Here is a 16,379-nt window from a genome sequence, read left to right as displayed (position 1 = left end):
TAAGCATGAAACATGCAAATGCGTGTAGATATTGAATACAAGTCGACCATATAGTTAAACAAGTTACTACTCAGAATAAAAAGAGTAAAAAGACTAACATTTGCAAAATAATTAACAGTTATCTTAATCTCAATCACCTATGAAGTATAAAAGAAAATTTACTAGCTAGTTGTTTTAGGATACTACTTTACCAAACACAAATGTCTTCATTCTTTAATCGCCAATATGACGTTTTATAAATAATATTGGAAGGTATCTGCCAGCAGCCGTTATGTTATGTATAAAATGCATAGTTGAACCATAAGCTCCTTTTATTTTAAACACAAATTCTACCGGTTTCGGTCTTGGACCGTCTTCGCGGATGAAGGGTTAAAATGGTTTAAGCCACCATATTGTAATAGTCATTACTTAAAATGTGTAGTGCATGCCATGAATGTGAATATATGACACAGGGGTTTAAAAGCAAACATCCAAATACTAGATGTATACAGAGCATGTATCAGATATCATTGGAACGACGGCTCTTTCTTCATCCATTACAAGCATTACTCGTCCCTGTATTGGCCAGCCAACAGGCATGGAACTCCATCCCACAAACTGACATCCAGCACCTGTACAACAGAATCCACGCACGTTTGCTTGTTTCCATTCAACTCTCTGGCGATTACAGCGATTAATCTACCTATATTTCACATTTTCAACGACTTATCTCGTGCTTACATTAACCTGTGATCTTCCATTATTTATCACTTAAATGTGTTTCGTAGACTATTGCGTTCCAAAAATTTCATTACTCTACGTTAATCATCTTCCGGTGTTGTGATTTTTTTTCCATCTGTACACTAGGAAAGTGCGTTGTACCTTGGTACACTTTTCAGACTTTCGCCTCTAGCCAATCGTGTAATAGAAGTACAAGACATTTTTAACTCCATTTTAAATGATATTCGTATTAGATTGACAAGTGGAAGCGTTGCATTTGTCACTGCTACGTACACAAGGTGAACATTAATGAAACCGACAAACAGCAAGGATGGATTCCTGACTGGAATTGGAGCGTAAAAGGTCCTCTGAACCGGAAATACATCTTTGCCATGTTAGATGGCACTGACGAATTACAGTTCCTCTAACCACGCACTGTATTCCTTGTGTATTGTAGACTGTAAGCAGCAGAACAGTCCGGTATTCTAATGGCTGAGTGCGCGGCGTAATCCATGAATGTTTTTATTACTGTCATCTATTAGTTCACTTCCTCCTTCCTCTCTGTCTGTCCATTTACTCCACACTTTCTCTCTGTCCATTTCCCCCTGCCACTCTCTCTGATCATGCCCACCTCATCCCTATGCATCCATCTCATCCTTACTCCTCTTCGTTGTTCTATCGCCTTCTCTCCCCATCTCTCTTCTCGTTATAATCCTCACATCTATAATAAGCTGGTGGTTCTTAGCAGCACAGTACTCCTTTCCATATAGTAACTAACACGCATACCAAATTTGGTTGAAATCGTTCCAAGACGGTATAAAGAGCTTTCTTTCTAGCTGTAGCTTTGACCGCGTACTCAGATGGCAAACATATTTCACATGTATTTACCATATTTCGCACGTATTTGTACACATCTCCAGCCAGCGTCAACCTGCAGTTTCATTTTCACGCAGCTCGACGTTTACGATCGTATCTTTGAAATCATGTGTCGTGCAATAACGTTGCAGCTACATCCAGTAGAGTACCTGGCTACTATCTGGGAAATGTGTGACTAGAGTTATTAGTAAAAAAAAAAGAAAAGTAATAATTTAAAACCTCATTCATGATGCGGAAACTTTTCACGTATCTCAGTGTATACGACGCCATATCTTCTGAACTGTTTGCCGTACAATGATATAATTTTGCCACATTCAGTGGCACATGTGAATACCGTCCGTAATACGTGTCGTGAATACAGTAGTAGTAAATTAAAATGTCATGCTTTGCTACAGTTTTATTGTATGAGCATCAAAAATGTAGTAAGCGATAAACTTTTTCCTTTCATCCTTTTTTGGGCGTTGTCAGCGATAAAAAGTTTCATAATGGTTTGAAATTTGCGTAAATTTGGTTGCAGGTTACTAACGGCTCTTGTTTTCAAATATTGGATAATTAAAGTATGGATATTCGCGCGTCATAGGCTACACTGCTTTTTTACCCCAAACAGAAATTATGTGATATGTGCACCAAGATTGATTGAAATCGGTCCCGTGGTTTATGAGGAAACGTGGAACATACGTACATAAATATATAGGTACATACAGTTTTGTAATGTATGTGGATTACACATCAATGACAAGTAAGTGAAAATCAAGTGAAGCAGAAGTATAGTCAAAAACCAGTGGCAAGCCGAATACATTTTGAAATAGAAGGTCCTGGAAAATAATACAAATTTCCGTTTTCAAGATCAGTTTTCAAGTCAGGAAGAACTGTTAAGACATTGAAAACAATCAGTTTATTTGAAAGTATCATATGTTCCATGGTGAAAGATCTTCTGTTTTAAGTTGCAAGATGGTACACGTCCGACGAAGCGTGACTTAACTGCCCACAAGTTATATAAGCAGTTCTAAAACTATACAGCATTTTACTCGGCATAAAATTCTGTACTTGAAGAATTAACAGTATGTTGCAAATAGCTTCAACATATAACACAGTGCTTACATTTTCTGATTGTGAAATATTTAGAAACGCTGTGCAAAACACAACCTCACGTCTAACAACAGCAGAAACTGTTCAAAACTGCAGGAACTGTTTACGGCGATCGCTAATGCGCATGTGATTCTAATATCAGTCACTAGACCGAAGTGCCGACCAAGAAATATCGCGTGATCCTAGATACACTAGCCTCAAGACTCTTCCCTACACTTCATGACAAATTGAGGTTTGCTGCCTGTTGCCTTCATAATATTGCAATCAGAGGAGATCAATCATTGGAGGACAAATGGCTGTGTACCACACGAAAAACAAAGCATCACACAAAATTGTGGACAGGTATGATAGAACAATTAGTAATAAGGAGAATTAGGGAGACAGAGAATTAGAGAGACAGTAGAAAAAGAATGATGAGTTTCACTTCCAATCTGGTACCGGCATGAATGTTTCAGCTTTACATTAACAATGGCAGGAAAAATTTAAATTTTATAGAGATATGTTGATAGTATTCTAAAATAGTTGAAGAAGTGGACAAGAAAGAGAAAGGAAAGTTAACATGTTGAACGAATATGCAAGAGAGTTTTTAAAGATCTGATCTCTCACAGATGGAATAATTTTGTTTCAAGACGAGGAAAACTAACCAGAGCTGTTGCCTGTGAGCTCCTTGCTCAGAAATTGGTTCGGTTAAAGATAACCAAAGAAACTGGATATGGCATTAAGTGCAGTATGTGATGCGAATACTCTTTCGACACGATACGCTGTGATCCAATGGGTGGATGTGTGAGACACCCATTGCCACAGCTCCCGATTGTGCACTATATGCCCCTACTGACAGAAGTAGACAGCAGGTGAGCATACTTAAAGTGGATTAATATCGATGTTTGAATGTATTCGTATAATAAATTGGCCTATCTGGACATTGGATCCACCTTCTTCTGTGCGGAGGCACAAATACATCCGGCCTCCTGTGGGAATCTCAGAGAGCGAACCAGCAGGACATGGACAGGAACTTCGGACAGGTCGATCTCGATGGGAATGTGGAGCGGCCGTGATGCGTGCCGGTACAGTCCGCGCAGTTGGAATAACGCTGTGTCACCGATGGCGCAGTGATTAACGCACTTGTCTCGTTAGCAGGAAATCCTGCATTCGAATCCCTGTCCGGTACAAATTTTCATCGTCGCCGTTGATTCGGCGTAATGTACCGATGTAGCTGTCAGCAGTGGTCCTCTTCCTTTCTTTTCCTTTCCTTTCACCCTATCTCCACCTTCAATTTTCATATAATCTATAACACCTGCTGATTCTACTTCATCTATATCTACATGGATACTCTGCAAATCACATTCAAGTGCCTAACAGAGGGTTCATCGAACCACCTTCACAATTCTCTATTACTCCAAACTCTTACATCTCGCGAAAAGAATGGACACCTGTATCTTTCCGTACGAGCTCTGATTTCCCTAATTTTATCGTGGTATCGTTCCTCCCTATGTAGGTCGCTGTCAAAAAAATATTTTCGCATTCGGAGAGGAAAACTGGTGATTGGAAGTTCGTGAGAAGATCCCATCGCAACGAAAAACGGCTTTCTTTTAATGATTTCCAGCCCAAATCCTGTATCATTTCCGTGACACTCTCTCCCATATTTCGCGATAATGCAAAACGTGCAGCCTTTCTTTGAACTTTTTCGATGTACTCCGTCAGTCCTATCTGGTAAGGACCCCACACCGCGCAGGAGTATTCTAAAAGGGAATGGACAAGCTTACTGTAGGCAGCCTCCTTAGTAGGTCTGTTACTTTATCTAATTGTCCTGCCAATAAAACTCAGTCTTTGGTTAGCCTTCCCCACAATATTTTCTATATGTTTCCTTCAATTTAAGTTGTTCATAATTGTAAGGTATTTCCAGAATGAGATTTTCACTCTGCAGCGGACTGTACGCTGATATGAAACTTCCTGGCAGATTAAAACTGTGTGCTCGACCGAGACTCGAACTCGGGAAATTTGCCTTTCGCGGGCAAGTGCTCTACCATCTGAGTTACCGAAGCACGACTCACGCCCGGTCCTCACAGCTTTACTTCTGCCAGTACCTCGTCTCCTACCTTCCAAACTTTACAGAAGTTCTCCTGCGAACCACGCAGAACTAGCACTCCTGAAAGAAAGGATACTGTGGAGACATGGCTTAGCCACAGCCTGGGGGATGTTTCCAGAATGAGATTTTCACTCTGCAGCGGAGTGTGCGCTGATACGAAACTTCCTGGCAGATTAAAACTGTGTGCCCGACCGAGACTCGAACTCGGGAACTTTGCCTTTCGCGGGCAAATGCTCTACCACCTGAGTTACCGAAGCACGACTCACGCCGGTCCTCACAGCTTCACTTCTGCCAGTACCTCGTCTCCTACCTTCCAAACTTTACAGAAGCTCTCCTGCGAACCATGCAGAACTAGTACTCCTGAAAGAAAGGATACTGCGGAGACATGGCTTAGCCACAGCCTGGGGGATGTTTCCAGAATGCATGGTTTGCAGGAGAGCTTCTGTAAAGTTTGGAAGGTAGGAGACGAGGTACTGGCAGAAGTAAAGCTGTGAAGAGCGGGTGTGAGTCGCGCTTCAGTAGCTCAGATGGTAGAGCACTTGCCTGCGAAAGGCAAAGTTCCCGAGTTCAAGTCTCGGTCGGGCACACAGTTTTAATCTGCCAGGAAGTTTCGTAAGGTATTTAGTTGAATTTACGGCTTTTAGATTAGACTGATTTATCGTGTAACCGAAGTTTAACGAGTTCCTTTTAGCGCTCATGTGGATGACCTCACACTTTTCGTTATTTAGGGTTAACTGCCACTTTCGCACCATTCAGATATCTTTTATTAATCGTTTGGAAGTTTGTTTTGATCTTCTGCTGACTTTATTGGTCGATAAACGACAGCGTCATCTGCAAACACCCGAAGACGGCTGCTCAGATTGTCTCCAAAGTCGTTTATATAGATAAGGAACAGGGCCTGTAACACTACCTTGGGGAACTCCAGAAATCACTTCTGTTTTACTCTATGACTTTCCGTCAATTACTACGAACTGTGACTTATCTGACAGGAAATCACAAATCCAGTCACATAACTGAGACGATATTCCATAAGCACGCAATTTCACTACGAGCCGCTTGTGTGGTACAGTGTCAAAAGCCTTCCGGAAATCCAGAAATACGGAACCGATCTGAAATTCCTTGTCAATAGCACTCAACACTTCATGTGAATAAACAGCTAGTTGCGTTTTACAGGAACGATGTTTTCTAAACCCATGTTGGCTGTGTGTCAATAGACCGTTTTCTTCGAGGTAATTCATTATGTTCGAACACAATATATGTTCTAAAATCCCGCTGAATATCGACGTTAACGATATGGGCCTGTAATTTAGTGGATTACTCCTACTACCTTTCTTGAATATTGGTGTGACCTGTGCAACTTTCCAGTCTTTGGCAACGGATCTTTCGTCGAGCGAACGGTTGTATATGATAAGTTTGGAGCTAATGCATCAGCATACTCCGAAAGGAACCTAATTGGTGTACAGTCTGGACCAGAAGACTTGCTTTTATTAAGTGATTTAAGTTGCTTCACTACTCCGAGGATATTTACTTCTACATTACTCATGTTGGCAGCTGTTCTCGATTCGAATTCTGGAATATTTACTTCGTGTTCTTTTGTGTAGGCATTTCGGAAGGCTGTGTTTCATAACTCTGCCTTGGCAGCACTGTCTTCAGTAGTATCTCTATTGCTTGGCGAAAGAACAGACACCACGCATTCATATATTAAATGTACGTATATTCGATATGCTCTAAAAACTGTAGACTAACGTATAATTAGTGTTTGGTTACAAGTGCTCGACGGCATTATTGGATATGTCATTAGAAAGAGTCGTTGATGTGGATATGAGGATGTGTGTCATGCTTTGTTGAACGAATTGTGTTGCGTATTTTATTTCGCAAAAAGTTTATTTGCTTGAAATGTGGCACGGTTAGTGTAGAAAGTAGTCGAACATCTCTCAGTAAAATTTTTGCTAGATACTAAATCACGATGTGAAATTTGTGAAAGAAGTGCTTGTCACGTAATTTATAATCTCTAGTGAGAATGCATCGTTACTGTGCAAACGTTCAGAAGATAACTAATAAAAGACACGTATGTTAGTGTGGAAACAACACATTATTTTAAATCCTAACATTGCCTGACCATACAGTTGTGTACAGCCTAAAAATGCGTTCCCAACCGTATTTTTGCTAGTGAGTAGGCACTGAATTTAATGACTGAAAATATTTATATATCTTATAGCCTGACAACGAAATATTGTGCTTAATAGACGACTGTGAGTATACGTCAAAAATTCTTGCAAGCAATGTATATTGGTGTGTAAAGTTTCAGTATTGTGCACAGGTAAGTATTAAAAACCTATCAGCTGTAACAGAAATAGACAATGACGATTGAATAACATTCCTCGTTAGACCATTTTGCAGCTTGCAAGTCAGTACTAAGGAATAAAGTACTCACATTAAACGAGGGTTTTATGTTGCTCCATACAGTAATAACTATTTTATGTTATGGCCTGGCAAACTTCCAGTTTAAAAGATCAACTGACAGTCAGTAATTTTCTTCCTCAAGCTGATGGACGTGTTCTATAAAAGTCTCATTACTAATGGTCTGTAACGTTTAATATTTTAACAAGTTTGAATACTGTATAACATTATTTGAAGAAAAAGTGACAAATGAACATTTTAGTAAACCGTATCACATGTAATGTAATTCAGTTTAAGGTATATGTTTGAATTGTGTAGGTTCAATTATTGTTGACTAGTATTAGTTTTGATAACAGTAAACCAGTTAAGAATAAAATCAAAATTTCCTCAAGAAATTATTCCATTTACAAGTCTCTATTTGGAAAGATAGTTACGTAGTGTTCTCTATGTTCACTGGGTGAGAATTCAAAACTTATCTGGCTTTTTAATGATGGACGACGATGGTAATTGTTCTAGCTAGTGTTTGATCTCCTCCCAGATTGCAATAGTAAGTACGGTGATAGAAAAAGTGTCACAAGTAGAAACTGAAATTACAACTACATACATTCAATAAGATTGGATGGTAAAGAAGTAGTTATCTGATAAGCAAGGTGAAACACTTGAGGAATGAAGTACCAGAAGCGAAAAAAATTTCGAAGAAACAAATCTGCCGGCGCCACTATAAGGAAGGAACTGCTGCAAATGGGCATCTGTAGCACGTCACTGTGCCGAAGTGTGAAGTAGGACTTCGAACAACATGAACAGGAAAAATTGGAAGCTCTTCTGATATGAGACCGCAAAGGGGTGTTAAGTGAAATGAGACACAAAATGCAGGAAACGTGGAGACAGAAACATACGAAATATTCGCAATAAATCAGGGTTAATGATACAAACATATTTCCTAGGGTACCTTGAAACAACCAGTCACTGAAGAGGAGAAAGGGTGAGGAATTAGGAAGTTTGTAATAACTATCACAAACTATTTCCGTTATTTTTGTTGTTATCAGGTACAACGATGAATACATAAGCGAAACAATTGACGATAAAAAATTCTAAACGGCTTTTCATATAAACACTTAAAAATATGTCTCTTGTTTCTTTCTGCGTTGTCTCCTTAGATTGACGAGCATCTGCGAACAGCTGCTTTTGTTAACACTTTTGGCATCCTTTTGCCGTTGCTTGAGGAAGATGCCCCAAGTCCCTTTTTAAGGAATCTTCGGGGCAAGCGAGGGGATGCAAACATTTTTTTCTTCCTTTCGTCCCCTCTGCAACGCTCACAAAGAGGGCTGTGATAAAATATTTGAACGCAGCCAAGCGTGTTAGCTATTCTCTGTCTCCTGTACTGTGGAAGAGCGCACCTTCAGCAGGAGACATCTAAGTAGCAGGAGACGTCTACGGGCCTGAATTTTTAAAATCGTAACTGTTAAAGCTTTTTATGTGAAAGAAATATAAACATTCTACATCCAGAATGAGATTTTCACTCTGCAGCGGAGCGTGCTCTGATACGAAACTTCCCGACAGATTAAAACTGTGTGCCGGACCAAGACTCTAACTCGGGACCTTTTCTGTCAGGAAGTTTCATATCAGCGCACATTCAGCTGCAGAGTGAAAATCTCACTCTGGAAACATCCCCCAGGCTGTGGCTAAGCCATATCTCCGCAATATCCTTTCTTCCAGGACTGATAGTTCTGAAAGGTTCACAGAAGAGCTTCTGTGAAGTTTGGAAGGTAGGAGACGGGATACTGGCAGAATTGAAACTATGAAGAAGGGTAGTGAATCGTGCTTGGGTAGCTCAGGTGGTAGAGCACTTGCCCGTGGAAGGCAAAGTTCCCGAGTTCGAGTCTCAGTCCGGCACACAGTTTTAATCTGTCAGAAAGTTTTTAGCATTTTTCATCTTTATTCTTCATGTCAACATTTTTAATTCCCAATATTGTCTTCCTGGAAACGGGCACATATCCTAACGAGAGCGCAGTTTGTTGATACCTTCAGTGTAGAACGTTTGAATTTGTTGACGGAGCCACAACCCAGACTCCGATTACAGCACTCTGTTACTATCAGTGTGAAGCCCTCGATGGTGTTCATTAAATCTTGGACACAGATGAAAATAGGCAAGGGCCAAGTCGGGACAGTATGGAGGATGGTCGATGCCAGTGAACCCAAGACGTCGGACTGTGCAGTTGTCGTAGCGCTCGCATGTGGTTCTGAATTGTTATGCTGAACGAGAGTGGGCTCCCTGTGTGGACAAAGTCTTTGAATTCAAAAGACGACGCTGTTTCCCACGCACCCACATAGTTACGTTACACGCCGCGAAGCAACACGCTACAATTCGAAGCCCTATAGCGGCAGAGGGCTGCAAATAGGTAGACATGAAGAATAAAGGTGAACAACGTTTGTATTATTTAAAAAGCTTTAAGAATTTTCACATGAAAAAATTCTCTGGCATTACTTTCCTGTACGTCCTCGTTCTTTTCGAAACCGTGAAAATAATAAAGGAAGTGAACAAACAAATGGTATCGAAACTTTTGCAATTATTTGCTGCCTAGCTGATTTTTAGTGCGGAGTGGCGTAATAAGTGTCCGCTCAAGACGACACGCTGACCATCGAAATTAGCAACGTAGTGAAGGCAGTGTGCAACGAATGTCCAATTGGCGTGATGTGCACCACAGCCTTGAATATGCGTATTAGTGTACCAACGTGAAGCAGATAAGAATGACAAGTTCTGCTTTACGTATTTAAGGAAATACTGTGCAGCGCATGTCTCATTCAGATACCGCATTTGAATATTGGTCGCATGTGAGAAACTAGAAGAAGCACGCTTTTGACAGGAAGACAACATCATCTGAATATTACCCTTTGTTGGTGCGTAAGTTCGTATCGTTTTTGTTTTGCGTAGTGGTATTCGATTGCCATGGGTTTATTTACCGATTATCACTTTTTGTTTCTATTTCACTATTGCTATTTGAACTTACGTATTGTCGTCTTGTCATTTGAAAATAATGAGAGAAGCTGCTGAAACTAGCAAATGGTGTGCCAAGTGGAAACATTTCCGGCAGATTCTTCTGTTTGAAATCAGCAGTCACAGCCGTCACAGCAGCGGACGCAACCCGAAACATTTACGTTGTCTATGAGGATAACTCCATTGAGCAGAGCAAGGCTAGAAAATGGTTTTCCCGTTTTAAGGAGGATCGTTCTGACATTAGTGACTCTTCACGTTCAGGAAGACCGTCGGAGTTTGATGAAGAGCGTCTAAATGCATTAGTCCACAATGATTCAAGTCAGTGTATTCGAGAACTGGCAGATATGATGAAAAGAGGTCATTCCATAATCGTGCGACATTTACATGCGATGGGGAAGTTCGAAAAATTGGCTGCATGGGTACTGCATGCTCCAGGCCAAAATCACGAATATCAGCAGGTGGTCATACGTGCATCTCTGGTTTCTCGTCATAAATTGGCACGTGAAGAACACCGGCCATTCCTATTATCATTACTGGTGACGAGGAATTGTGAGTACGCTAACATAAGGAAAAAGAAAGGAATCTCTGAGCTCAAACAAAGCGGCAACTCCCCGTACAGAGATCTGCGCGCATCCACAAAAGATAATGTATGCATCTGTTGGTATAGCGACGGTTTGGTGTACTACTAACATTTATTATCAACTATTGAGATGTCTTACAGATACAATCCAAGACCAATGACGTGGAAGACTGCACAAAGTGATGCTACTCCAAGATTCCGCATGTATTCTCCTAGACTGAAAAGAAACATTGTACAGGAGTTGGTCTGGGAAGTCATTCCAGACCCACCTGTTACACCTGATCTAGCTCCCCCAGATTTTAAAATTTTATGCTCTGTATCGAACAAGCTCCAAGGAACTTTCTTTATGTATGAAAATGCGCTCGACGTGTCCTTTGCCTGAAAATCAGTTGATTTCTAGAGTCTCGGAATCGGAAAGTTACCTCAGCGTTGGGAGACTGTTGTAAATAATGGGAGAATATTACTGATGACTAAAGTCTCTTTCGCGTGTATCTCTGGTGTTTATTAAAATTATGGAAAAATGCTACGAGCCAACAAATAGTTATCCTACCGGAAGAAGAGATGTTGATCGGTGTTCGAATAAATCCAGGAAGGCTGAGCTTACTTCTGGAAGAGAAGAGGGGGCGTAATACAGTGCTATGTACCGCCAAGGAAGCAGAGATGTCTACCAGCATATGTTGTAGGGTAGTGTTCTACTGAGACAACAATGCATCTTTTCGCGACATCGCTGCTAGCGTTGAGAGCGATCCTACGACTTTCTACCAGATACGGAATCGATGGGTTCAGGAGACAGTATTCCACGCCATGCAGCATGTCAGTATCACCATGCGTCTAGCGCCCAAGAGGACAGACGTATGTTTACACAACCATGCAGGATGGCACAGCAACATCACTCAGCTCGAGTGAGGAGATGGGGCTTTTTGCAGCTACACATGTATTCACACGAAAAGGGCGACGGTGACTTGGGCATCCCTGTCTGTAAACAAGGGGAAGACTGTTGCGGTTTCCATTGACATGGCAACAGAGAGAAGGCGGCAGACAACAGCGCATGCAATGGTGCCAGTGGAGACAGGGCAGTTACCATTTCGTCTATTCAGATGAATCTAGGTTCTGCGTACAACGTGACATGGATGGCTCCTTACGTGAAGGTTCTGAGAAAGGCAAAATTTCCTGGATTCCAGTCGTCAGAGCCATAGGGGCCCAACATCCAGCATAATATTATGGCTGCACGATACAGTAACATACATTTCTAGGCAAACAGGATCTTCTTAATTAGATACCTTTTAGTTCCTACTAGCACAGAATACTTGTTCACCTAGAGGTCAGCTGGTTCGTCCGTTCATGTCGGCTATGTCTTCAACGTTATCCGTGTTAGGTACCTGTCTTTGTCGATAACCTCAGAAAAACTGATTGCTCAAGAACATCTCAAAAGGTTAACTTTCGATGAAATTAAGGGGAGGTTCTAGTCGAGAGGTACGAAAAATGGGCGAAGTTTAGAATTTGTTTTTTTCATACAAGGATTATTTTTATTAAAATGGGGACTTTACCAAATTATAATTCGTACAGTCGTGCATGAAGAAAATAGATCATAACAAATTAATAATGGCGGCTACAGCAGTTGGCAAAGTATGCACCTCGCATTTCGTCCTGGTTTGCACGAAGTGTTATGCAGACTCGTGGCTATTTCTGAAACCCATAAAAATAGGAAATACGTAAATTATAATGAATCTGGGTGGCTATCACGATGGGGTTTCCAAAAAAACTCGAAAAAATTTCAAAAACATGTCGATTTCTCAACATGTTTTTTCTAAGTTCATATGTTTAAAAATATATTTCAAATTCTAATAAAAAAAGTTCTCGATAAGGCCCTGCAAATTTAATTAACTTTTGCTTTAAAAAAATGAATCGGTTAGTCTGTCGAGGCTCTATAGCGTTTCGTGCAGTAAAAATTGTTGTTTCGGGAAAAATGTGTTTAAAGTTTGGAGTAACAAAGAAAACGTTGTTTCAAAACTTAAGGTTAATGTGCGATCGCAGGACCATAGAGGCATCCTTCCCCTCCCTCAGGCATGCACTGTTTCCGAATTTGGTGCTGTATTTTTGCAACCTGGGCTCTTTTAATGAACTGAGACATTGCTTATTCCTGTCAGATAACTCCGTGAAGTTTTTGCTGTTCGTTCCTGAGATGACTCCTAACACGTCTTTATAACAGGTGAATAACCATCGATGAATACACCTTCGGCTATATACGCTGCTATTTCAATAGTTTTTGCCCCACAATGAAGATGTTTCATTACCAGTTTACAAATGCAAGCGTTACAGTTCTCATCATTTTGCCTACTGGCGCCTGTGCATACAGACATTCGTAGCCTTGTCGAACATTTAATTGAACTAATTCGTCGAGCAACTGCAGCTGCCTTCATCAGTCTGTAACTTCGAAAATTATTTCACAATGAAAAAGCTCTTTTGCAGGAGTAATCTATACCCTTCAGGAATGCAAATTACATATAAAAAATTCTTTTCTCCGCTAAACAGAACAACACACACGTATCCATCTATTTATTATCAACCTTCAATATGGTTTACCATAATAGCTGAACGGTGATATGTTGTAAATTTAATGTATCCAGAAACCCAAATTTAAAGCATGATTATGAGATTGCGATCATGCACTATGCAACACTCGTATTAATTCTAAATAGTAAAGTGCATCTCTGTAGGGGAAATATAACACTTTAAATATCACCTGTAACAGAGAATTTTTGTTTTTCCACGAATAATTTATCTACAAATGTGCCCTGTTGCTGAAAACTGACATGATTTTTTTCAGTATTTATGTTTATTCTCCCCCATTTTTATATTAACAGCTTAATCTGCACCGTTGCTTACAGTTGCCATAGTAGCATCAGTAGTTTCTATTGCGTTGTTCATTATAACAGGAACATGAATTTATGCTAGTTTTTGGACCGTGTCATTAAATCTGTAATCACGCACTCTCCGGTCTCCGTCCGTTGACACAAAAAGTTCGTTCCGGCGCCGCGTCTGCGCCGTTGCTTTGCGCCACTTTCATAACTCAGCTGTGCACATTGCGCAGCGCACTTAATGAGCTGGCCAACTGTTCTGGAATTCCGCCAGACTCTCAGCTTTCCATTTCGTATTCAGACGCAACCAACTCATTTATGGACTCGCTGGTGCATTGCAAAACTTTACTTATATTCTAGCATCACGTTTATTCAGAACCATAGCTTAAACGTACCCTTCCTCATTCACTGTTTCACACCAGAGGACTCTCAGATAATCACGGATTAGTCAAGTTTCTCTTTCTGCTTTCGTGCGTGTCGTCCAAAAAAATGGGTTCTAAATGTACATGTACATCTACATCATCATGACTGCTCTATAATTCACACTTAAGTGAAGAGGGTTCATTGAACTACTTTTAAACCATTTCACTACCATTCCACTCTCCAATAACGCTCGTGAAAATCGAACACTTAAATCTTTCCGTGCCACCCCATATTTCTCTTATTTTATTACGATGAAAACCCACTTTGGCGGAGAAAGTTGGGAGTGAAAATTTAGTGAAAAGACCTCGCACGCCGCGCGGGATTAGCCGAGCGGTCTTAGGCGCTGCAGTCATGGACTGTGTGGCTGATCCCGGCGGAGGTTCCTCCCTCTGGCATGGGTGTGTGTGTTTGTCCTTAGGATAATTTAGGTTAAGTAGTGTGGAAGCTTAGGGACGGATGGCCTTAGCAGTTAAGTCCCATAAGATTTCACATGCATTTGAACATTTGAATAAAAGACCTCGCAGGAAGAATAACGCCTTTAATGATTGCCACTCCAACTACAGTATCGTACCTGCGACATGCTCTCGCCTGTTCCGCAATAATACGAAACGAGCCTCTTTGCACATTTCGATGCCGTATGTCATCCAATTTGATAAGGATCCGATTCCGCATGGTAGTATTCAAGCAGAGGACGGACAATCGTAGTGTAAGCCGTCTATTCAGTACGACCTACTGCAACTTATGAATGTTCTGCCAATGAAATATAGTACTTGGTTCGCCTTCCCCGCAACATTTTCTATGTGACAGTTCCAGTTAAAGTTTTCGTAATTGTTATCCTTAGATATTTTGTTGAATTGATAGCCTACTGATTTGTGTGATTCATCTTGTAACCGAAATTTGCAATCGTTTTGGTGCACATACTTTTCATTACTTGGGGTCAATTACCACAATTAGAACCATAGAAACAACTTATCTAAATCATTATGTAGTTGGTTCTGATGATCTAAGGGCTTTACAAGACGGTAAATTAGAGGATCATCTGTAAACAACCTAAGAGGACTCCTCAAATTGTTTATGTAGGTCAGGAACAGCAATGTGCCTACAACAATTCCTTGGGATACGACGCAATTTGATCAGAAATCACTAGTGGGGAAATAAATCAGGAGCCTTCTGGAAATTCATAAATATGCAGTCAATTTGAGATCCCCTTTCATCAGAATAAAGAGAACGACATTTTCTAAATCCATGCTGACTCTGCGTCAATAGATCGCTTTCTTCGAGGTAATTCATCATGGACGAATTTCGGAAAAAATCTTATTTAGTATCTCCGATTTAGTGCTATCGTGCAGTCAAAATATTGATTGATTCTTGCCACTGAAACTTTACATACGACCAAAAAGTCAAAAATGGTTCAAATGGCTCTAAGCAATATGGGACTTAACATCTGAGGTCATCAGTCCCCTAGACTTAGAACTACTTAAACCTAACTAACCCAAGGACATCACACACATCCATGCCCGAGGCAGGATTCGAACCTGCGACCGTAGCAGCAGCTTGGTTCCGGACTGAAGCGCCTAGAACCGCTCGTTCACTCGGCCGGCCCAAAAGTCTCTTTAGATTTCCTGCACTGTTTCGAGACAGCATCTCGCATTGAAATCAGTGCTAAAATTCCAGATTTTGTGCAACTAGGCTAATCTTCAAGATTTTTCGTTCTTTTAAATTCGACGTGCTTTTTTCGTTGCTTCTGTAACAGTGTTCCGACTTGTCTTGTGCACCATGGGGTATCAGTTCCGTTTGTTATTAATTTATTTGGCACAAATCTCTGAGTTACTGATAATACTATTTTTCTGTATTTAAGCCACTTCGCTATGTTAGTTAGCAAGGATAGGAGACTTAAGAAGGCGTAAAGCATATTTCTATCTACTTTTTCAAATAGATGTATTTTGCGCTTTTATTTGGTGGGTTTGGATGTTACAGTATGCATAAAGTTCCTTTATCCGGTATGTTGTTGGCTGAATAAAACGTTTTCCATTTTCAAACCGCGTTATTTCAAAGAGGACATTCGAACATTCGATGGGTATCTCCGCCGTCGTCGTCAGGAGTAAAAACCACTGACTGGCGGTGCTGACAGGTTTTCCGCTTACGTAGGCACGATTGCAGCTGCAATTGGAAAACCGTACCAGACCCTGCAATAAGTTTCTTCTGCTCCTAACGACGACGACGAAGATAGCCATCAAAAGTTCGAGTATCTTATTTGAAATGAAGTGAAATGAAGCTACTTCAGAACCGAGAAGATATTATTCAGGAGTACCACCACGAAAGACTCTGACAATGAGACCATAAGATGTTCCTAATTTCTCGGGATTATTTGTT

This window comes from Schistocerca cancellata, chromosome 7 (genome assembly GCF_023864275.1).
Source record: "Schistocerca cancellata isolate TAMUIC-IGC-003103 chromosome 7, iqSchCanc2.1, whole genome shotgun sequence".
NCBI classification, from domain to species: domain Eukaryota; kingdom Metazoa; phylum Arthropoda; class Insecta; order Orthoptera; family Acrididae; genus Schistocerca; species Schistocerca cancellata.
The sequence above is the reverse complement of the archived record's forward strand: the minus strand, read 5'-3'. Positions refer to the sequence as shown.